The following is a 25,184-nucleotide window of genomic DNA, read 5'->3' as shown; positions in this document are numbered from 1 at the left end:
CAAAGGCAGATGAAAAATATAAAAATCGTAGTCACAGTTTTTTTTTATAAGCATTTAAAGTTCAAAAAATGACAAAATATGGAAAAATCACGAAATTTTGCAAATTATTTCGAGTTAGAAATTCATAAAAATTTTTCTTTTTAAATCTAAGATATGAAAATGTAATACAAGATTCCTTATAAGATTATCTACCTTTATCAAACAAAAAATATCTATAAGAAAGTCAAATTAAATTTTTATGATCGTTTGAAATTCAAATTATAGCATTTCCTATACACCATACAATTTTGAAAATATTTTGACTCTTTTTGAGCTGTTTACGGACATTTTCAGTTTTCAATTTTTTTAGTTTTTTTTTCTATAAATATCAATAAAGTTTTATCTGTTGGGCCAAAAAGTGTAAAAATTTAATACAAAGCTTCTGATATATTGTTACAATATCAGTTGAAAAATATTAAAAATACATAGGCACAATTTTTTTTTATAAGCATTTAAAGATCAAATTTTAATTTGAAAAATTATTTTGTAGTTAAAAATTTATAAAATGTTCAATTTTTGTATCTAAGAATTAAAAATTTAAAACAAGATTCCACGTAAGTAATTAATTCTGTTACCAAAAAATCTAAAAAATACATTTACACAGTTTATTTTTATAGTCATTTTAAGTACAAATTTGGACGAAATTACATATTAAAAACCTAGGATAACTATTTTAGTTATTTTGTTGTGATTGTATAATATTATTCGTGGGTACTTGAAACTTCTAAAGTATACTATTATATATCTATGATAGTACCACGGTTTTTTGTTGATGTATATCGCGTTATAAGTACCTAATAGATATTATGATATGATTAATTTGGAATTTATTATATGTACCTATTATAGATCAAATTTTTTAAAATACTATAGACTATAATATAATATTATGTCTTATACCTAGACTGACATACCGTCTCCGCTCAGAATCGTTTTTCTTATACAATGATATTATATCATTGAATTCAAATTTAATACCATCTATTATACAGTGACCCACTTGTAACCTACTGTACAGCAGAGCGACATCCACTTACCCACCTTTTTTTTTGTTGTATACACATTTTTGAACTATTTTTCTAGACTATATAAAAGCTAAAATAAAACAGCTATAAATAAAACAAAAAACAAATTATCATTAATAAATAATATAAAATATTAATTTGTTGTTTTAAATGTAAAATTATGAAGCATTGAAGTATATAACAATATATTTTAACCCCTAACAAGTGTTGTCTACGGGAAAATTTACAAAACAACTGGTTCAAAAATATCTATTGCAAAACAAATTTGGGTACTTGTTTGTTATATCACTCCACCACGGAGCCGTATATAAAATGTACCACGTTACATTCAGGATAATACCTCACGTCAGCAGTCTTAAACCGAAAATTCGATATTCATGACCAATTTTTCTGTGTAAACATCTAGACAATATCTTACGTGTAGGTAACTGGTAAATGGTAAGTCGTGTATGTGATCTATTTGTGGAAAAAGGGAAAATCATTTCTTATAATATCATAACATGTTAGTATGTCACAATATTTATATAATATAAATTATAATTGTATAATGTACCTATTCAGTATTCATATATTGAGTACTTTCAAGTACTTATCTATCTTACAAATGTTGTCAACTTATTTTAAAATATTGTTAAAAATAAATTTTAATTAGTTAATCCACACATTTTTCAGTTTAAAATGACCTTGTGATATTTAAGCATGGTCATTAGGAAATTTTCTCGTTTTTTTGTGTTTTTATACGTGTAATTATGAAATAATAATCATTAGGTAACAACTATATACAATTAATATTATGCTGCCAGTAATTAATAAATTTCAAGCTCTACTATAACATTATTATTATTTTATTTGAAAGTTTTGTTACACAAAAGAATATCCGAATATAACGGACAGTCATCCGGTGGCGGGGTGATAATAGTATGCGTTTGGAAACACGAACAAACAAAAAAAACACTATACATAGCAACCCCGCAAGTCGACAACGAAATATTATTATAATAATAGTACAATAACGCAATAATTGCGTCCTTCGTCGTACCTATAATATAATATTATTATTACGCGTTTTGTGTCTCGTGCGTCAAACGACAAAGCGGTAGCAGCTGCAGTGGCCATGCCGTTGACGGTGGCCATCGCGGTGCTCCTGCTGGCGGCCGCCGTGGCCGGCGACGGTGGCCGGACGGTCATGTATCCGAAATACAAGAGCGGAGGGCTGGTGTGCTACAGCGACCGGCGCACGGACGGCGGCGCGTTCTGGTCGTATGCCAACGAACGACAGCGCCGGCAGTACGTGTTCCACTGTCCGTCCAGTCTGTCCGCGTGGTGCGTGAACGTGATCACCGGCATGCAGTCGGTCCGCGGGTGTTCCGGTCCGACCGGCATCAACCGGGCCGGTTGCTTCCACGTGACCAACCCGGAGCGGAACGCCACGTCCAAGGTGTGCCTGTGCAAACGCAGCTATTGCAACGCCGCCGTCGCCGGTGGACCGGTCGCGTGGCCGCTACTGCTGCAGGCGTTGTTCGTCGCTGCAGGGGCAGCGGCCGTCCCTCGTTGATCGGCGGGATATCGCATACCAGCGGATCGACGACGACTATCGTTTATTCCTCCGCGAGTTTATAAACGTTTTCAACAGCCATTATTGTACCTGCTGCAGTGTTTATATGACGACGAATTATTATTATAATACGACAAAAGAAGCTCTCGAGCTTAATGATTTTTCGGTCAGCAATATGTACTTATAAAAATGTCTACTAGACGCAGCGATTTATCATATTATATTAAAAATGTATTTATATAATAATATTACAATATAGTCTAATGCTAATTCTATATTATACACTCCGCCGAGTAAAGCGACATGGGTAAACTATATAAAATTGTTTAAAAAAATGCAACCGTGTCGACGATTCGGGGGACAATTATTAAGGGTTGAAATGTGTCTATAACAAAAATAGAGCCGGGCAAAACAATATTTTAAACCTGCAATACGGTCCAAAAAAAATTTAAAGGTTTCTTGGAAGTGTCAATGATTTAAACGCTATACAATTAATACTGCAGAATAGGTACATGCATCGAACGAAAATAATACATAACTGTTTTAGTTCTCAAAATGAATTATTCGTTATCAAATCGTAAATTATAAATTTAGTATAATATATAAAATAATTTTTATTCTATTTATTGTTTTTGTATTATTTCAATGGCAATTTTAACTTTAAGTTTAACCGTTCAATATAATATCATGAGTTATGACTATGCATTTATTGCACATCTTGCATGATCTTGTAGGCATTTTTTTATACACAAAGTGTCAAAGACATTTAAAACTATGGTGAAATACTTTTATTTGTTTATTTATAATTGTTTGTTAATACCTAGTTGTATACATTATATACTTACACCGTAATATGATGGGTAAACGATAAGCGCAAAAAACGGATTTGGCAAGTACCTATATAGCAGTGGTTCCCAACCTTTTTACCACCACGGACCATCTCGACAATATTTTTTAGGTTACGGACCACATCAATTTTACAAAAACTAGGAAGACTTTTTTTTTTTTATTATTATGTAATATAAATTTATAAACAAACGCCGTCGGAATCGCCAATGAGTTACTACCTTCTTCGTTGGAAGTTGAGAAAAAACAGTTACAAATTTTGCATCACGCCCCAAAGGAAAAATGAAATATTTTTAAATTTTGTAGGTATGGCTCGCGGACCACCTCACGATGTCTCGCGGACCACCGGTGGTCCACGGACCATAGGTTGGGAACCAGTGCTATATAGTATTCAAAAGATAAATATTTGTGCAAGTTCATTTAAACGAAAGCCCCCCCTCCTCCATAGATCTCTCTCTGGATCCGTCCCTGGATATATTATATAGCTATTATATTATTGAAAACAATATAAATAATATAAATTAAGAATATATTAAATTATTGAAAATAATATAATATAAATGTATTTATTTTGCTCTTATCTGGTTTACATTCGTAAAAAAGAAGACGCGCTGTGGTGCCACGCAGAGAGAACCCACCCGACGCGCTCATCGTTATATTATAATAATAATATAATAATATGTTCGGGAAATGTTGGCGACAAAGAATAAGTCGCCAATTTGTATATTATCATAATATACGCTACTCGTACACGCACACGTATAGTTTGGCACATATGTAAGCACACAAGCACACACAGGCGTATATGCGAATATTGTTATTTATGCATATTTATTGTCATCGTTAAGCGCTATACACGAGCGCGTATAAATTATTATGATTATTATTAGTGCCATTGAAAACGGGAAAAGCGAGTGCTGTGTGTCACGGAATAAACTTTGCGATCCCAATTCAGACATCTAACGTCGTCGCAGCGCACTCGGAACGCCTCGAAACTTTTTCTCGTCAATCAGCTTTGCTCTACGGACATTAACAGTGTGCGTTCCAGTTGCAGGGTTTATGAAGAAAAAAAGCGTAATTTCATTTTCAGATAATATAGAACTTCATCGGTGTAGAGAAAAACTAGAGATGACACACTTATGCTGCGTTAATAATGATGATATTATTTTGTTCTCATCATATACTCAATATAATCGGAAAATTATTTTACTACTAAATACGAAATTAAAATATATGTTTATTAGGAGAATATACTGAAGAAAATTAATTGATAATATTATAAAATCGATAATTTAAAAATGTAAAAAAGTTAACATTTTTCAAAAAAATCTATACCACAAGGTTAGCGCATCGTGTTTGCAGTATTTTACATTTTTGTATAATATACAAAATGCTAATTCTATTTATTTCTTATCACAAGATTACAAGAAGAAATATTTGGCCATGCAATCCGGTCTTTCTGCTGATAAAAACTTTTAAATTCTTGTTGTAAATGTGTGCACATAATAAACAGACGGGCAATCCACTGTTTTCAAACTGGTAAACACGGTAATTTCTACATATATATATGTGAATAGGTTCATATTTCGTACGCACTAGAAGACAATATTATTATACTTTATAATAACATATTTTATGTCGTAACTTTACACGCGCGTCTGCAGATACATGCGGAAAACGGAACGGAATGATCGATCGAAACGCTATAATATACTATAATATATTATACTATCATATAGTTGATTGAAAATAATAATATTAATAATGTATAATAATATTATGTTTCGGACGTCGCGATTTCTAATGCACATTTTATACGCAAACCACCCCTCTCGAAGTATGTACACGCGCCACGCCCGGCAGCGGCGGCGAACTATAAGTGCAGCAGTAAACTACACACACACACACACACACACACACACACACACATACAATACATACCTACATGTGCGTGTGACGTGTACATTTTTAACGTATACCCACCGACTGCTGTGTCGAGCTGCAAATCGCCAGTTCTCGGGGAAACTGCAGAGAATAAAATATGTTTTTTCCTTCTTTCCGCGTCCCACGCGGATTTCAGCTGCACGTTTCCGCGTATATTCGTATACATAAATACAAAATGACCGAGTCGGGTAAATGTATAAACACAGTCTCACACACACATTGTACAGGGTGTCTCATCGTTATTTCCCCCGCCCACATGGTATTATATTCATTATATAAACTCGGAACTCCTCTTCATAGAGGATAGTGTGCATATGGGTAACCCCTGCCCCCCACGGACAATATACCATAATATTATAAACTTTAATACTTACATAGCCATCGCAAATAAGTCATTCAACGTTAAAAATATTCACACACATGAGTACATGACACGTCATATTATAACAATTGGTAACTTTTTTTTTCAAGTTTGGGTTAACCGAAATACTTAACGAATTCCAAGATACTCTTGCACTATAATATAATATGTATAATAATATAATATACAATATATATATTATATTATATAAAGGTAACATAGAAATAATTAGGAAAAAAATTATGTCAGGCACGCCGCATGCCACACGCAAGCGTATACTAACATAATCTGTATACTACTTAATATGATAAAATACTGCCAGGTTGTATATTTTTCTTCAGTTTTACCGCCACTATCGTGATTTTCTAGAAAATGAAACACACTGTTGCCACAATACATGCTTATATTTCTATTTATCCTCACATGTCTGAGTAAACTAAAGCATTATTTTAAAAATATTTTTATGAGATAAAAAAAATACGCAATTTAAATTGGTATTTTTTTATGATTTTATTGTTTTATATTTAGCTTATATATTACCTATGTGAAAGTGTTATTTTACTTTCATCCTAATCAACTATATGTCTATATAATATTATACATAAAGTAATTTTTAACTTATTTTTAAGTATAGGTACGGATATATAAAGCTCATATCGTATTTAACAGTCCATTTCTTATCTTCTTTTCACAAGTTACAAGACTCTCAAACTTTCAGTCAACACTCGTCAGTTGACAGTTTTTTGTGAATATATTGTCATTTTTATGGCATATCACGATTTTTATGGCCTAATATAATATCACGCATGTTTATACATTTTGAAGTGCTATAAAATCCTATTCCTGGTTAATGGTTATAATATATTTTAATATTTTATCATGAACAGCAATGACAAGTAACCGTAATAAAATATTTTTAAGCGCCTGCAACTTAATATTGCTTTCAAACGATAGATAATAATAATATGTCACGCATTAAAACATCCTACATACCGCAAATTCGTTATTATATATTTAGGTATTATATTTCATTTTATTTTTACTGAAATGTTGGTCAATGGCCAGTTTAACGGCTACAATACTATTTCGACAATAATATAAAAATTTAAAATTTATCATGTTCGATATGATACATTCCTACATAGCGTTAGAAATAAATTAAAACAAATATTTTACAAAGCCATAGTTAAATGAAGAATGAAATAGTCATATGAATGATAAAAAGAGATAATATCGCTGTAAACATCGTATGTGTATAGAGGATGTTTGTACGACCGATGTACGGGATATCATAATATAAACATAAAAAAAACTAATTTAGACAGTAAGCTCATAATCCAGGCAGGTATATAATATACGTATTTTTTTTATCTAATTCAGTACAATAATTAGGACTCTAAATTTTAGTTTTCATTGGAAAACAACGAACAGTTATTAAATAAAGCAAATAAAAATTAAATTTATACCGCGTCACTGCCGCTATACGCTGCAGGTATTATAATATATTATACTTCTATTTCGGATTATCATATTATTTAGTACAGCTATAATAGTTTAGAACACACCTATTTTTTTTATTTATAATGTATGGCACATAATAATATTCTCTGTGACACCGACGAAATATCGGATTCCGAAATGTGATGGCAAAAAATCGATTAACTTTTATTGACATTTGCATTTCTTCATAAAAACAATTCGGGTGAAATTCTGCGTCACACATATCTCAAACAAGTTTTTTTTTAACATATTCAACATCTTTATTACACGTTCAAAAGTTCAAAACATAATAATATACAGTTTTAAGTCTTAGAAAAAATATAATTTAAACCTTGGCCCAAATCCCGAAACTCTAAAAATTTAAATTGTATTATAATAATAAATAATTATATACATTTCTCGGTAACATAACACCAAATCAGTTATTTATTTAATATTTTAAGGGTTACCCGCCGCTATCAAGCCCACATGCGTTTAATATGAATTTCATTAAAATATCGTCAGTACAAAAAAAACACAACCTTCATGCATCGTTAATTAACTATAATTTATTACGATTCAACGATTATATAATATATTACCTATGATTGAACAAATTTGAATAACAATTTATTTTTAGCCTACGATCTAATAACATGTTTAATATACACCCTGTTTCAATTGATGTATGACAAGACTTTTGTAGATTATTTGAAGTTATCATGCAATAAACATATATTTAGTCACATTCTGCATAAAATACCTTATACTTACTAAAACTTAATTAAGATATTATGACGATATGGTAATAAAAAAAAAATGCTAAACAGGATATGCTATATTGTATTATTATGTATATACTTATTTAATTATAGTATATTTAACGAAACATGGCAAAGACAAATCTAGCCAATTCATATTGGTATTTTGTCTGGCGTTTATTAGTGAAGCCTGCAAGTAACTGTATTTTTATTTGAAAATAATTAAGTATACGAGTTTTGTTTGATATAAAACTAACTACAAATACATGTAAATTATACATAACAATATTGAATTATTTTATACAACAAAGTTATTATAACACAAACAATTTCTAAAATCCCAAACACATGAACAACAACCTACCGACTATTTAGTTTCAATTACAGGTTTATTCTATTATTTTTAATTCATAATCCAATTTCAAACGCCTAAGTAAATATACGATATTATTTACAAAAAAGTAACACTATGACATATTGTCACCACAAAATGTCACAAAAGACAGAACTTGCAGTATTATATAATAAATTAAATTATTGAATATTATTGTAAGCCTTTTTCTTATAGGTTATATCAATTTTAATCATACCTCACGTTTTACCACAAGTTGGATAGGCAGGTAATATGTATAGTATCTAATATTAATAGAATGACGATCGCCATTGAAAACATGTTATTCTGATACGTTATGCAGTCTTTAAATTAAGACCGTTTTACATTTGACTAACAAAATAGATCCGTACGGGGTGAATATAACGTCGTTCCCCGGATAAAAAAATAAAACTGTTTAACGTATTTAAAAATATTCGAATAAAATTCAATCCATACTTTGTATGAATATTTTAATGAATCGACTTTTTATACAAGGTTCACGGTTTTAATTACAAGTACCATCGACCCTGCTGCAATTGTTTATAAAACATTTATACAAACTCGAGGACTTTTATATACCGGGGCATAGTTTAATTCAAAATTATTAGACAGTTGTTAGCTGAACACTGAAATATAATTCATAGGTACATGTTATAATGAACACATTGCAATGTATATATCCTTCGTGGTTATGTTGTTGGGAAATGCACGAAATTACACGCTTGTGGTAAACTGTGGGTAAATATGTCAAAAGTATCCATGACTAAATGTACGAGCATAATGGTATTAGTCATTTTCATTAAAACCTTAAGTAGTATTTTCAGTGTTATTACATTCCGTACTAGTATAATATAGACGGATGACAGCTTGTTCGCAATAATTATGTGTAGGTATAACTAATTGCTTCGTTCGTTGAACAACCTTTGGTCCAAATATATATAATATAATATGCATGACGTACAAAACCACTTGTATTTAGTTGTGTTAAGCTGTATGTTATATTTACGCATAGCACAAAAACAAAAATCAATAATTTAATTTTAATTATAAGTAAATTACAATATTACATGCATAAACATATTATAGTAAATCAAAAACTAACTGCATTATAAAATAGTCAATATTTAGGTATAACAGGACCATGGTTATATTATAATATACAGACTTCAAGGATACTTGCATTGCGGTGTTTCAAAACGGACAAAAGCGATAACCGATACTCGAAAAATTTACATTAAAACAGCTTAGTCACCGGTAGAACTGTTTAGAGGGCCTTACAGTCAACGAACAACTTGTCCTAGAGACGATTTTTTTTTGGGAGGGCTCATTAGCTCCGCACGTACAACCTGATGAATAGTTTATGGAGAAACTTCAAGCACATAAATCAAAGCTATGACAGATGGATGAATATTTTGGCAAGACATTTTCGAGAAAATATTTTTAAAAAAACACGTAGTTACAAAATGGATGGATAACTTGCACACTGCACAAGAAGGTAATAACTAAAAATAAATTGAATCTCCGCTTAATAAGCTTTCTATATAAAAAAAATATAGAACATAAGTATTGTTTATTATAGTTGAAAAATACCAAACAACATAATTGTATCTAAGACAGAACAAATGATTTAATGGACGAATAATTTCTTGGTAAGCTACAAGCTCACCTAGGAATCTTTTTCCAATTGCGATAATATTGTCAATTTCAATTTCAATATAGTAATATATACAATAGTCCGCCGAAGAAAGTAAAGCAAAACGAAGGCTCACGCCCGTTCACAATATTTAGTATTTTCTAATATTTTTATGGCGCGTAAACTCTTATGCATCAATGCATAATCATATTGATATTAAAAAAAAACAAATCAATAAATAATAATTAAATAGAATTATTTCTTTTATAGAAAGTCAGTTATATAAAGATAGCAATGAAATTCAAATTTGTGTTATTCAAGCCTAACCAGTGGCACCGAACTAAAATTAAATTGGGGTGGACAAAAATTATTTCTCATTAGTCATTGCCCACCATCTTTTGCATCATACACATTCCTTTTATATTTATGCTGAGCATACGTACTTATTTTATAGTATCAGCGGTACACACCGACCACAACCCACCGAAAAAAGGTTGGGCGGTCGCCCGTCTTAGGTAATAGGTTCGGCACCACTGAGCCTAACCATAATTAATATCTACCGTTGTATAAGTACACAAAAAGATAAAAACAATATTATCATAGCCGATAACCATGTATATTATCTTTTATATATATAATATTGTGAACTAGTATTAGGCTTTTTCATAACCTTGATATAAATAAGATGAAATATTTTCCCTTAAAATTCTAGTAATCAAAATTACATGCATATTTCTTTTAAATATTTGAAACATGATTTATGAAAAACATGTAATTTGCACATTCAATTATATTGTGGTCAAGTAGGTACCTACTTATATAAGTTATTTTTATGTAAGCATGTTTAAAGATTATCAATGAAATCCAGTACTTACAGCAAACGGCATTTAATATATAGATTAATGATTATTATATAATATATATATAGACAGAAAACAAAAAAAAATAATTAAAATATTAATTAACGACGTTGTGGTTGACAATGATAAATAGTTTAAATACATTTTAACAGTTTAACTTCGTACCAAGTAGGCAATTAAAATTGTATTTCACTATATTCTTTAGAAATATAATTATAATTTATAATACCTAATTATTAGACGATATTATTACGTAATAATGAATAACTAAACAATTTAACTAGGTTATTAAATAGTTTACTACACATTATTATATAAAAATTATAATACAGATGATTTGAATTATTTAAAGATATTACAATAATGGTTAAAAAATTATATCCGATGGTAATTTTTCGATTGAAAAACTTATTTATTTGAATGACAATATGGTTACATTAAGCAGAATTGCATGTGTAATAATATTAAAAGTTAAACTTAAAATAAAAATTAAATATATTATGAGTAAGTAAAATGTGTTAAACACATTTAAAGTTTTTTGAACTCGCGCTATTGTCAGCTCAATCAATAAAAATAAATAACCACTATATTATTATAGTCGACTGTACTGATAATTAATTTTTCATTTGTATTTTTTTTCATTTATAAATATAATAAAACAATAAACGGAAACTGCAAATATAATTCAAGGAAGTATTGTGTAAGTACTTGGTTAATCAATTCAGACTTCAGAGTAAATAGAAACTATGTTTTTTTAGGAAAAATACAATATTTCTAGACGTTTATTTTTGCCAGGCTAGTAATTTTTATAAGTATAGAATAATAGGAAAACAATTAAATTTAAAATTGATTAATTAATATTTTAAATTAGGTATGCTTTTAGCAGATTTCAATCAGGTAAATTATTTAAATTATTCGTATTAAGTACAAAATATGTAGGTATATTATTATTTTTATTACTTCTGATCGATCAAATATTAATAGATATAATATAAATAATAATACATTCTAAGCTACAGGATTTCAATTGTTTTGTACTGTTAAATTATTTTAGATTTACAATTGATTACGAAATTACGTACATATTTAAATCCGTATTTAATATCTCAATGTGTATGCAGTTATTTGCTTCATACTCCTCTTTTAATGCTAGTTTAAATATATTTTACATTGTATAGGTAGCTATTAAACATGTAAATTGTTTTATACTCTATTAAATATTAGATTTTAGTATAATATGTTTATGTATACTGTAAAAGGTTAACAGAAATGGGTTAACAAAAATACATTTAAGAAATATTAAAATTTACAACAACAAAATGTCAAAATATACTGTACACGAGTACATACTAAAAAAGACCATCTTTCATAGTTTCATTTAAAATGTGTTATTAACCAGTTTTAAACATTTGTTTTAACTGTATAATTTACTGAGATAATATACGGTTGACAACTATTACAATTTTGGTTATAGTAAATGCATTCTAACGATATAACGATTAAAATGAATTATTAATGAGGGGATCCAAAAATGTTAATCAGATTTTTTTTACGAATGTAATAACTTTTGTTATTTAAATAAAAGCCCGGCTACATAAATATGCACCGTAACGATAATTTATAATTAATTGTCTTATTTATACTAAAAATTAGTTGGCGAGAACAACAACTTTTTGTTTAAATTACTTGTTCACGTGTGTTGTGGAATAACACTAAGTATTGTGAAAATAGTAACAAAGGGGTAAAAATATTATGTACACTATTTGTATCGTTTTATTAACACGAATTTCCACACAATGAATGTTAATGATTTGTTCAAAACATTCGATTAGGTACAAAAAATAACCTACTAGTAGGTCATAATATAGAAAAGTATGTAAGTAACGTAAAATTAATTTAATGATTTATAATATAGAAGTGAGAATTTAACTTTCAATATTATTCTAAAATATGATATACTTGTGCATTCGATATATTTGTAGGCACGCGATACTTTTTTAGACTTTATTTTAGACATTTTTTAGACTTTATTCGTGGAATAGTATCTACCATAATGAAATTACAAGTGAATATAAAAAAAGAAATTAATAAATAATAATAAAAACCTAATCGAAACACAAGTTTGTAAACGCACAATGTGCGTGGAGACCTAAATTGCATATTACCATCAGCTAGAACGTGAACACTAAGGTCGTTCTAACTATAGTTACTTATCTGTATAAACAATGAACGTAGGACGTGTTTCAATTTAACTCACAATTTTTCCTACATTTATACAGAAAATGTATTCGTACATCAAAACCATCGTCCATCACTTTCGTCCAACGACGAGTCAAAACTATTGTGCAAGTATGTATAAATATAAACCTATTATTATATTATAGCACTTTTAAATCGGCCCGTTTAGGTTCGTACAAAAACCTTTTAAATATTGAATGCTCTAAAATGCACTAAAAAAAAAAAAAAAACACCGCAGAAACCTTTGTGTGCGCGCCATGTCTATACATAAAACCAAGTGCGGCTAGAATATTTTAATTTTTATATTCTAAATAAAGAAAACGTGAACACACACACAGAAAAAAAAATAAGAAAAAGGAAAAAGCCAAATGGATAATGGACTTGTAAAAAAAAAAATGGTGTTTGGGTTGCCTGGTAAATATTTACCTTTCTCGCGGGCTCGTAAAAATATTATGTAAACATTTTCTGGCGGAAATGCTTGGAAAATGACTGGGTGGTTTCTCAGGTGTACGGAGTAAAATGTACACATGCATGCACACCACCCACACCTACCTACCTATTTTATGCACCTATATATACGACGGTATTCGAGGTATCACGAGGCTCGTATTTGCCGTGCGTGTTCGAAACGACGTGACCCACAGATCACAATGACACTAATAATAAGGACAGGGTGCCTATTGTTTTTCCACGAGGCGCACAAATCGGAAGTATGCAGTGTTTTACCTACCTACCTGCCGTGGTATACGTCTCGCATAAGGCATTCCGTTTAAATTTATATCTGTGTCGTTATTACTGTTATTATTATATTTTTAATGAAACAATGGATTAGTCAAGGTGGTAAGTGTATAGACGGTGTACAATATAATAATATAATAGCTGTGATGAAAATCGTCTCGTCAATCATTTAGAGGTCTCTCCTCATCATCGGCGGGGCTCCCACCGTCAGACTAATAGAGATAAATCACGTTCAAATAATTACAATCTATACACACACTCACTCGCGCTCGCATATAGGCTGTACGCTATGCGCGTGTGTACGTCATATATTATGTATAGCGGAGTCGGGAAAAAAACTCTTGTCCTTTATTATAACACAATTCACTAGCGGCCGGTGTATATAGGTATTCATATATAATATTATTATTATTATATATTTTTTTTTCCACGAACAATATTAATTTCCTGCGCGCCATATGGGTTCCCGGGGCTTTGATTCAATTTACAGCTGGGGCTCGGCAACTATACGGGGGCTCCTCCTCGCGTGTATAGTTAACCCAATAATACATATAATAATGAGAGCCCAGGGTCATTTACCCCCTCACGCTGTTGTGCATGTGCGGACGTCAGCAGAAGCCCCACGCGGCGCCCGTCACCGACCGCCGGGAAGGACGGACGGGTTTAGGAGGGACGGTTGGTAATGAGGCGGCGTCGGCGGCGGAGAAATGTAAAGGGCGACGAGAAGAAATCTTACAAGTAACTCACGTAAAGCGTGTATTCAACGGCGCAGCATATACAGTTCGCCGGCCGACGAGGAGAGGGGCAAAGCACACTCGGTTTAGAAATTAGGAAGCCAAACTTTTTTTTCTTTCGGATGATTGTTATATATATAATGCGCGTGTGTGTGTATGTTTGTAAAAGACCAGAATAAACCTATACTTCTGTCCGTGAAACTTTACAACGCTCGCCGAATCAAATTGATTATATTGTAAGAAATTTCGAGTGTGCACACACGCGCAGCGAGCACACGGTCACGGAAACACGTAAATAAACAGATGCACCTCCCCTTGCTCCGAAAACACAAGTCCGCTGCAGAATACGTTTCCGAGCGAGATTTATGATGAAACGTTCTCGAGGTTAAACTAAGACCTAAGTTATTCGAATTGATTCTGAACCACGCCAAGTAACTTAAACAAAGTTCGTCGAATTCGTTTCGAACGGTTTGAACCAATGTCGTGCGCGTTTAAATAGATTTATATTTATATATTATACCTATACATATAATATGTTATGTACAAATATACCTAGCTTCTATATGACTACCTACCTATATACTGGCAACTATATACACCTACATAATACAACAAAGTCGGGTTCACGTCTCAAGTCTGACGTCGGATGATAAAACCCAGAAAGAACGTTCGAATATTATGTTTTCCTATTTCGTTTGACCGTTATAATATGTAGCCAGCTGTGTGCTCGAGCCTCGAGTTGTGTGTTTGTGAAGTTTTCTCGCTTGTTTCTATTATAGAACATAATATGGGCATATCACGTACTTACCGAAACGGGCCTCCCTCGTTGAGAAGGACCTGAAAACGGTTACGTATAACAAGTACCTATACGCGTATACGTGTGGTCAATTTCGAGGGGGCGTGTGTGTGAAAGTCAGCGTTTAATAGGACCCGAACAATGTTATTTCTTTACGAGAGGAAAAAAAATAAAAATAAAAATCAATAGGGGTATGCTTTGTTTCTCGTGTGAACACCACCTTTATATTACATGGTGTATATACCCGAAGGGGAAGTCGGTGAAACATGAGAAAGTACCACTCAAGATCTGGTCTAATGCATATTATTTTTCACGTGATGCATCATAATCCGCTGGAAGTCATTATAATTGGCCGGGAGAACACGGAACGTTATACGAGAACCGGCAGTTTGTGAGACAAAGGAACTAGTTTTGTCATCGACAGACAATCGCCATAGGGATACCTACGTGTAGAGGCATTATAATATTACATTATATTATACAGGTACCTACTCATAAATTCACATACGGTGTATAAGATAATAGATAGATTTAAAATACGTTTCACGTTTTTTATTTTCTATATAATATACCTAATAATGTACAATGTAAACACGATGATATATTACTTATATATGTGTATATACGGTCGCTAAGTATTTTTTTTCTTATAGTATAACTTTTCACTTACCTACGCACGTAATAGTTCAACGAACACTGGTTTCGGACTCTCGATCGATATGGGTCTGCAGTTTATTTACTATTTAGGACGGATATAATATAGATAATAAATCGTATATTATTATGGTGTAGCCCGGTGTAGGCATATCATATGGTATGTTCGTGTATTCGCTAAATAAAACAAAAATCATAATATTATTAATATGTAATAATTATTTTATAATATTATGTATTACGCACAGTGTGAATTAAATTCGTAATAAACAATTAATAAAAAATAAGATGTCCAAATCTAAGCAGCGTTTTACGACACCTGTATAATATGCAACCAATGTATTACAGCGGTTTATTTAATTTAAAACACGTTGGCGTTAAAAACAGTTCTACCATAAATACCTACCTATGAATAAAACAGAATATAAAACCTTTTTCGTTGAACTTATAAATAATGTATCGGTAACATAATAGGAATAATAAATTATTAATTATTATTATACCTATAAAAGGACCTATATAACTGGGGAAATAAAATTCGAGTTAAAATCTAGATTTTTTTGTACATAATATAATATATAAAACATATTAATGTATATTATACAGACATACAGTGTTGTATTAGTGAAGATAATAATTATTATAGTAATATAATATCCTCATTACAAAACATCATTGTACTCGTAATTTATTTTTCAGCCATTACACCGTGAATAAATACATTAAAAATGTAAATTCATAAAATATAATACGTTTTTAATTATACAACAGTCAACTAGAAGAACAATAATATTATTATATTAGGTTTTTATTCGGAAGTACATTTATGTGTTCAATTAAAAACATAATACCAGTAGTTATAAGAACCTATTGAATTTTGTAATAATAAAAACGAATTAATATCATTTTTTCTTCTATTCTTACTAACATTTTTATAATTATTTCCAGGCCAGAGCTCGATTAAAGCCTCGAAATAATTAATCGTTACATTTTATAGTAGGATAACCGTAATCTTTTCGCTCCAAGATTAATGTTGACGCTATACACGTTACAGTCGTAAAAATAAAACTTATCCAATTAATTGCACTATTAAAAGTATAGAGCTAATCTCTCTTATAGCCAAAGCGTCTAATATCAACTGGTTACATTCGAAATTGGCTCGTTAAAATATAAATATACACACACACACGGGGCCCATTCCGTGGGACAGGCTGCGTATATAATATAAAGATAATTAGTTGTTGACGACAAGTCGTGTGTGCGAATGTGTGTGTGTGTGCGCACGCTAGCGTTTTTAACGGCATTAAAAGAGATGAAAGTAATGTTATTTTTGGAGACGGCGCATAAATTCTGCGGTTTAGATTTCAACGCGGCCGTAAAGCACTAGCTACACACGAGACCGTAAGAACAACGAAAACAACTTTTGATGTTTCGCAGCTCGTAAATATGTATAATATAATATTATTAGGCATAGAGGACGTAAGCTATTTTCCGGCAGTAGTATAATATTATAGAGTAATATAGTAAAACGTATACGTCGGTATAATCGCCATTGAAAGATTTTATTTTATTTTTTTACGAGCTCATTCTTGTACATTTTACACACGTAATATAATGCATTTATATTTTATATACCTTGGCATTATTACCTAAGCCTAAATTCAGCGGGATGCATATGAAAAGCCTAATATGGACTTGATGTCTGCAGTCCGGGACGAAGAACCCGGCCTGTATGAGGACAACTACAGTATCGTGTTAAAATCGTCAATCGTTTATTTTAATATACTGTGACAAGAATCGAATTAACAAACCACAGAAGTAGAATTTGCAGTTTTAGAAATAAAGTAATATTACAAGAGATAATAATATTATCTTCAATAATATATCACGAATATAATATTATATATACTGCATTAGTATAAAGTGCGGCTATTTTTTTTTACTAAATATATAGGTATCTACCAATAGTATTATGGATTGATTGGCGTGATTAATTCAACTGTTAACATAATATATGTATATCATTTTGATTTCGTCTATTGTTATATATTTTAATCATATTCGATACTTGGTTTTTACCATATTGTGACATACAAAGTTATGTATAACTTAAATACGGTTATAGGGATAGGGTTATTACACCACCTACAAAACGTCCTCCTTCCCGTGTGACTGATTTATTGGACTTGGTTAGAAAAACGATTGTATTTTTTTCATATAAACATAATAATATTGCTATGGTTCTTAAATAATATATTATATACTTTTTACGATTAATACACAATTAATAGTATGTATAGGGTACACACCAAGTGCGTATGGTATAATTTAGCCTATAGTGTCGGGGTAATGGATTATATACATATTGTATTGAATATTGATATACCTACATATATAGGCATTATAAATGGTATATGCGCTGCCTATGTATATATGTACACATATAATGACTTAGCTGAAAGCCTACTCGTACGCAGGGACCATTAAAACCATCGATTATATAATAAACACTATATATGACTGTATAATAGGTAAATATATATATATATGTACCTACTATAAATTGCACACCGCAATAGAAAATACGATGCGCCGTGCGCGATAAGAATCGACGGCCGTTATATAAGGCGCAGCGACTACCAGGCACCCGCCAACACATCGCGCGTAAGTGAGTTTTGTTATCGGAACTTGTTGGAAACTTTAGCGGTTCAATTATAAACAAATTTTATCTACACAGTACACACCATATATAGCTTTAGCACGCACACTTATTCGCGACCGTCGTAAACTTGTTATTATTGGAATCTCCGTATAGGCGCTGCGCGCACTAGTCGCTCCTCGTCGCCGGCTGACGAAGTGTGTGCGCTGTGCGTGTCGCACTAACAGCTCTGGGACCCAGGCGGAAGGGGGTAGAATTTTCAGAACATAAGCAACCCGATAAGGGTGGTAGATTATTGTTAAAAATAAGCTCGGTGCGTACCGTATGACGTGTAACTACACGCCAAAAATGGTCAATTTTTGTCAAAAACAGACGTTTATACGTCATTGATGCACTACACTTTAATACACTATCGGCAAAGGTGGGCAAGTTAATGAAAATAATTAACTCAAGTTAAGTTAAGTTAAGAGGACACAAGATCGATAATTTAAAAGTTAACAATTATCAAATTATAAATTCAACTCGATAAGTTAAAAGTTAATATAGAAAAAAATATTAATTTAACTCAGTTTAAAAAAAGTTAATCTATTTTTTTTTATTAGTATGTAAATCACATAAAGAGTGACTGTGTCTTTTTAGTTTCTAATTTATAAATCATAAAAAACAAATTTATTGAACTTTTATCATAACGTACATTGCGTATACCTTTTTACTTTTACTTTACTATTATTTACTAATTTAAACTATACTCATCTCAAATTAATAATTTAACAGATATATATTTTTATATCATATAGCAATTGAATAATATAAGTTATATAACATTAAAACATAACAATTGTATACAATAAAAATTATTAATTTTTTAAAAATATTTTTAATTGCAACTCGCATAGGTAATATATAATTTACAACTTAATAAAATATATGAATATACAAAAAATTATGTTATCATAAAAAGAACAGAAATGTTTGTGTTTTTTTTTTTTTTTTTTATACTGATATTATATTTACGTATAAACGAAAAATTTCAAAATGTTTTTAACTTGATGGATTTTTTTAAAATTAACTGAGAAAAGCTAAGTTATTTCAACTGTAAATTAAACTAGTTAAGTTCATAAGTTGATTAGAAAATAAACTAACTAGTTAAGTTAAAAAGTTAAAAAAAATTAACTTTTAAACTTAACTTTAACTTTTTAACTAGTTAATGCCCATCTTTGACAATCGGGAAGGTTTACCACCACCGACCGTAAAATAGTGCTAACCAGATAAAGTATAGGAAAAAAATACCGATTTAAAATCATATTCGTACCTAAATACATACTCGACTTAGTTACCTTTCAAAATGTAAAATAACTTTTCATAAACCGCCATCACCATATACGAACACCTAAGTCCTAAGTATACATATTTGAGATAAAAAAAAAAGTACTCTATAAAATACAATATAACCCGGTGGCAGTAATAGCTACATAATATTTCAGACACCACCCCGATGGGCGATGACATCAGGCGTTTGGGAAAATCACGCGTAATGACGATTTCGATACCGTCGCCCATGAACCATTTTACCTATTGTAATATATACTATTCATACGAGTATAATATACTGTACGAACCATATATTTTTAGTAAACATTAGTATAGCCTCATAAACACCATCATACGCGTCTAGATCATTCGGTACCACCGGATATTAAGGACCATCACCGGATGATCATCACACTTGATTGGATCATGTCGTGTTTCGTATAAACGGTCAGTATTGTATTCCGTTTTGGTTCATATAATACGACGAGTGCCCGCAACTATAATATTATTATCACATTATACTCTTATTCTGCATTATACTCATATGCATATATATATCATATACGATTGGATGTCGCATTGTCGCTTTTATTGTTATTAGTAGATATTTTTTTTTTTACATATCTCTTTTACCAGTTGACAAATGGCACGTACGCACATAAGAAATAAATAAATGAAAAACAGGACAATAAATATTAATAATAAATAATAATGTATACACTGCAACCGAGTTCCACGGCGTCATATAACCCTGCATAACGTCGTAACGTTTCGGAACGCCGAGTCAATTTAAATGGCTTTTATGAAACGATACAGACTAATGGTCTGAAATGATAGGATAAATAAATACACGCTCGTCTCTTTTTATATACCGAAGTATCCGATGTATATATTATTTGAATAGGAAATAAATGTTTGGGCCGACTGTCTGTCTGTTTGCGATTATCCAGTATCTAATATAATGCGAGTATATATAAGTCGAAGAAATATTAATATACAAGTCGTATTCGGATTTATATATACGCTGAAGTTTTTACCATATATAAAACCACACTTTCCGACATTTGAATACGCCACCCGGCAATACCATTCAATGTATATACACCGGAGTGCATGTGTATATACTATGTAATAATATATATATATATATGTTTACATTAATATTGAAATATCGGGGAGAAGTTGGTTTTCACAATTCAATAATGTATTTTACATAATATTATAACACAGACACAGTTGTACGGTTAACGAGTAATCAAATATTCACCAATTCTATTGTACACGTATACGTACACGGATATTATATACAATATACATATACCTCCTCCTATTCGAGTATTATAGGCAGGGCTCACTATATAGTTGTATGTAAGTACACGCTTGACACGATAAAAACGTAATACTATTTCAGTATAATATCTATACGCGTGTGCGTAATTTAATTTCGAATTGTAAGCACGCGACTAAAAACAAGAATAATAATATAAATATCACAATACCATACACTCGATATATATATAGACGTGTAGGGTTACAATAGGATGTGACATGTGAATGAGTTATAGGTATAATGCCTATACATAATACATATATATATATTATATACATATTTACTACCGTTATTACAACGGGGCTACCTATATATTGTTTTTTTGTATCACAACCGTTATAAAAACTAATGGCGTTTATAAGACTCACTAGTATATAAGGCGTATTGTAAACATTTGAAATAAACGGGGTTTAATTTTTTTTATATATTTCAATATTTTATAACGATTGTACCTGTGTGTCTATGTTTTACAAATAATAATAATATGCACTGCGCGAAGCGTATACAGATTTGTTTTTTTAAGTCTTCTAAATCTGATCAACGGACGTTTTTGTTTAGTAACATTTGTTGAAATGCATTGTGCGTGTATAATCCCGGAAGCTTAATACTTCCTTTTGGGCTAAATCAATAGGATATTTGGTCAGGAACAAATTTTAAATAATGCACAACACCGTTGGGTCTTGTTTGGTTAATCCGCGCCCGTGTCCCCTGTATGAATAATAAGCCTCAGCGTGTTTTGATTAGCGCTAAGCCAATCACTTTTTTTTGTTATTTCATATTTCTCCCCGTATATTAAATGGGCTTAATAATGCAGATCCCCTTCCTACCTAAATATGACGTCCCGTAATGATATTAGCTTTGAAAATATACATAATTTTGCGACGCGAAAAAACTGATTACGCGTAAATATTTATTTTGTTCACAATAAAATATAATAGTGCTTTTTTCAAATAATATCGGTTATTATGAAGTATAATAGATGAGTATCCTATATTCACACAATAGAAGCATCCCTTATTGAAAATAATCACTCTACACACTTTTTTTTTTAATAGTTAGACTTATGGTTTAGAGAGGCGAAGTTATTATCAATTTTTTGAAAATTTAAATGCATTTGCAGTATAAGAACCTGCACACATTTTTAAATTCCTATTACACGCCAAATTATGGACTGACAATAGTATGACAATATAATAATATCCTTATACACTGACGTATCAACATCTGTTTGCGTCTTATTCGTTTGCGCTCACGTAAATATATGTATATAATATATTAATATAATATATATAAGACTATCTATACAAGTAAGTTCATTCCATTCGTAAAGTGATTCTCAAGACTACGTTTTCCCAAAAAAAGGTCAAGATTTTGTTTAAAAACTAGTGCGTGTCGCAAAACCACCGGTTCATGGTTTTTAAATAACCCGAAAATAGTTCCTCATAAAAATAAATCTGTGTTCAATTTCCAATCTTTAGGTATGATTGAAAGAATTTTTTTCTAGTTTCTTCACCGTCCAACAAAGTGTTAATCGAAATAAAACGCTGACAATCTAATATTAATATGCATTATAAATCTGTAAAAATCATAGTGCTGCCGCCGCAGTTTTATAAATTGAATTAAACAAAAATCGGCTCAGACTGTTATGGTGCATATTTTTATAGTCTTGTGTCATAAAAAAATGTAATTTGTTCAACAGCATTATACACGTGAGTTACTGTTTGCATTTATATTCTGAATGCTAAAACTGAAATATATATAAAAAAAACACTTGAACGAATTCGAATGTTTCGGGTTGTCTCAAAGGACTTAAGGGGTACGTGTAATGAACAAAAAATTGCCAAATCGAGAAAAACGGTTGTAGGAATGAAAAAAATAAAAATAATAATAACAAAAAAAATCGCGTACCTACCTAAATCCCAAGGAACCAAAACCCTTTGCGATTACCCGACCCTACCCCGATCGCTTTCGCATTTAATGCACCGCAAAATAAGTGTTCACACTGTTTATAAATATATACACGGCGTTTCGACCTGGAAAAGGGGTTGGTCGTTATACGAGTACGACGTAGTTCCGTGAGGGTGCGGAAGATTAAATGTAATAGAAATAAACGCGGACAAGGCGATCCAAATTTTTTTTCTCAAAACCTACATACGTCCTACATATTATTATAATGTTCTTTTATACAGACAAACCCGTCGGCTGTAAAACGTACGTATAAACCCATTTCGATTGTCTCCCATAATACGACGGTAAAAGAGAAAAATACATACCATAGAACCCCATTTATTTGAGGACGATTAATATAATATTTCATCTAAAAGGCACTGCAGAGGTACATAAATCTAACCTCCCATATACATAGAATACATATTATATACATAGTATTCACTATTTCTATGCAGGTACGCGATTGTCGTCCGGCTTACTGGGCGACGATTTTTTTCAGAAACTACTTTTGTTGCGTCCGCTACAAAAAAAAAACCAACGACGAAGTATTACAACGCTTCTTTGAAATCGTTATTCTATTGTATGCGTATATAGACGTTAATTCGCAGATCCAAGATTCACACACACACACACACACACACACAAAATAAAAACGTTTATGAAAGAAAATAAATTATATATCTCAAAAATAATACAAAGAGAACAAAGCACTATTAAAAAACACGATCTAGTACTTACGAAATAAATACTGAACTTAACTATCTTCCAAAATAGCATTCAGCACCCGAAATATATAAATACATTCAATCTGTATATCGGGAGACTAAATAGAGCCCCAAAAGTATACGCGAATTATTCTAAGACAGCTGAGGAAGAAGTTAGCATTGCTATAATATTCCAAAACAAAAATAATAGAATGTATAAACAATCAAATAATAATTGCCCGATTAGCACAGTAGAAGCCACAGCTTTTTTACAATTAATACAATTAATTATCAACGAAGTACGAGTACATTTAAAGAATGTTATCCTCAATGACTCTATAAGTACAATGAACAGTAGGTATAAAAACAATACAAACCCAAGCGACATTTCAATTATCATGTAAAATAAACTCGACGAAACTAAAACTAATCAAAAACCAATTTTACTTATATGGATCACCAGTGACACTGGTATTAAAGATAATGAAGTCGTTGACAAATATGCCAAAATAGTGACAATAAACAGCAAACCCAATTGCACTAAACATTAGATCAAATTCCTTTAAAAAAACTATTATGACATAAATGACAATGTATTAGAACGAGCAAAACACCAAACTAAACTTAATTAAGAACGGAAGGGAAAACCCAAACTTTAAACGAAACAGAAATTGTTCCAAATCGTCTACGAAAAGGACACACCGAATAACCGGCCCATGTTGATACCTTATATAGATAAGGGTGGAGCACTGGAGCTGATATGAAGTATAAAACGGTGAGAGACATGTGTTATACTGGTATCAGGTTAACAATAAAACATATCCTAACCGAATATCGCAGGTTCCATTAGGATTGATTCAATCTCAAAATATCCGAAAACCTCGAATTGTCCCTTGGACCAAATCTAGATCAAGGAAATTTAATTATCAAGTTTTAAAATCAAATGATTTTTTTAACAACATTTTAAAAAGCAATACTCGAATCCAGCAGTAATAATTTTTTTATTGTAATTTTAATTGATTATTATTAGTACCATTATAGTAATCTATATCAAACCTGATATTAAAACAACATGTAAAACAATGTAACTAGGTAATAGTAATTGCTGCTATTTAAAAAAATAAATAATATTTATAAATAATAACCGATGTACTGTATTCGTTAAAAAATAAATACATTGGTGATCTACAACGA

The 25,184-nt window shown here is 31.0% G+C and overlaps 1 protein-coding gene across 2 annotated transcripts in view; it reads right to left on the bottom strand.

Moving 5' to 3' along the window:
* Nucleotides 1–25,184, bottom strand: part of LOC100169204 (protein UXT homolog) — a 70,327-nt gene that overhangs the window by 34,477 nt on the left and 10,666 nt on the right. The window contains exon 2 of one of the 2 annotated variants that reach the window (XM_008185047.3): nucleotides 16,053–16,213. The gene's annotated coding sequence lies outside the window, so the exon portion shown is untranslated. Of the gene's footprint in view, nucleotides 1–5,783; nucleotides 5,919–16,052; nucleotides 16,214–25,184 lie in introns of those variants that run through there. The other variant, XM_029488747.1, reaches the window with a different exon arrangement.

Source organism: Acyrthosiphon pisum, chromosome A1 (assembly GCF_005508785.2).
Source record: "Acyrthosiphon pisum isolate AL4f chromosome A1, pea_aphid_22Mar2018_4r6ur, whole genome shotgun sequence".
Lineage (NCBI taxonomy): Eukaryota > Metazoa > Arthropoda > Insecta > Hemiptera > Aphididae > Acyrthosiphon > Acyrthosiphon pisum.
Note: the sequence above shows the minus strand (reverse complement) of the source record. Positions and strands in the feature narration are given on the sequence as shown.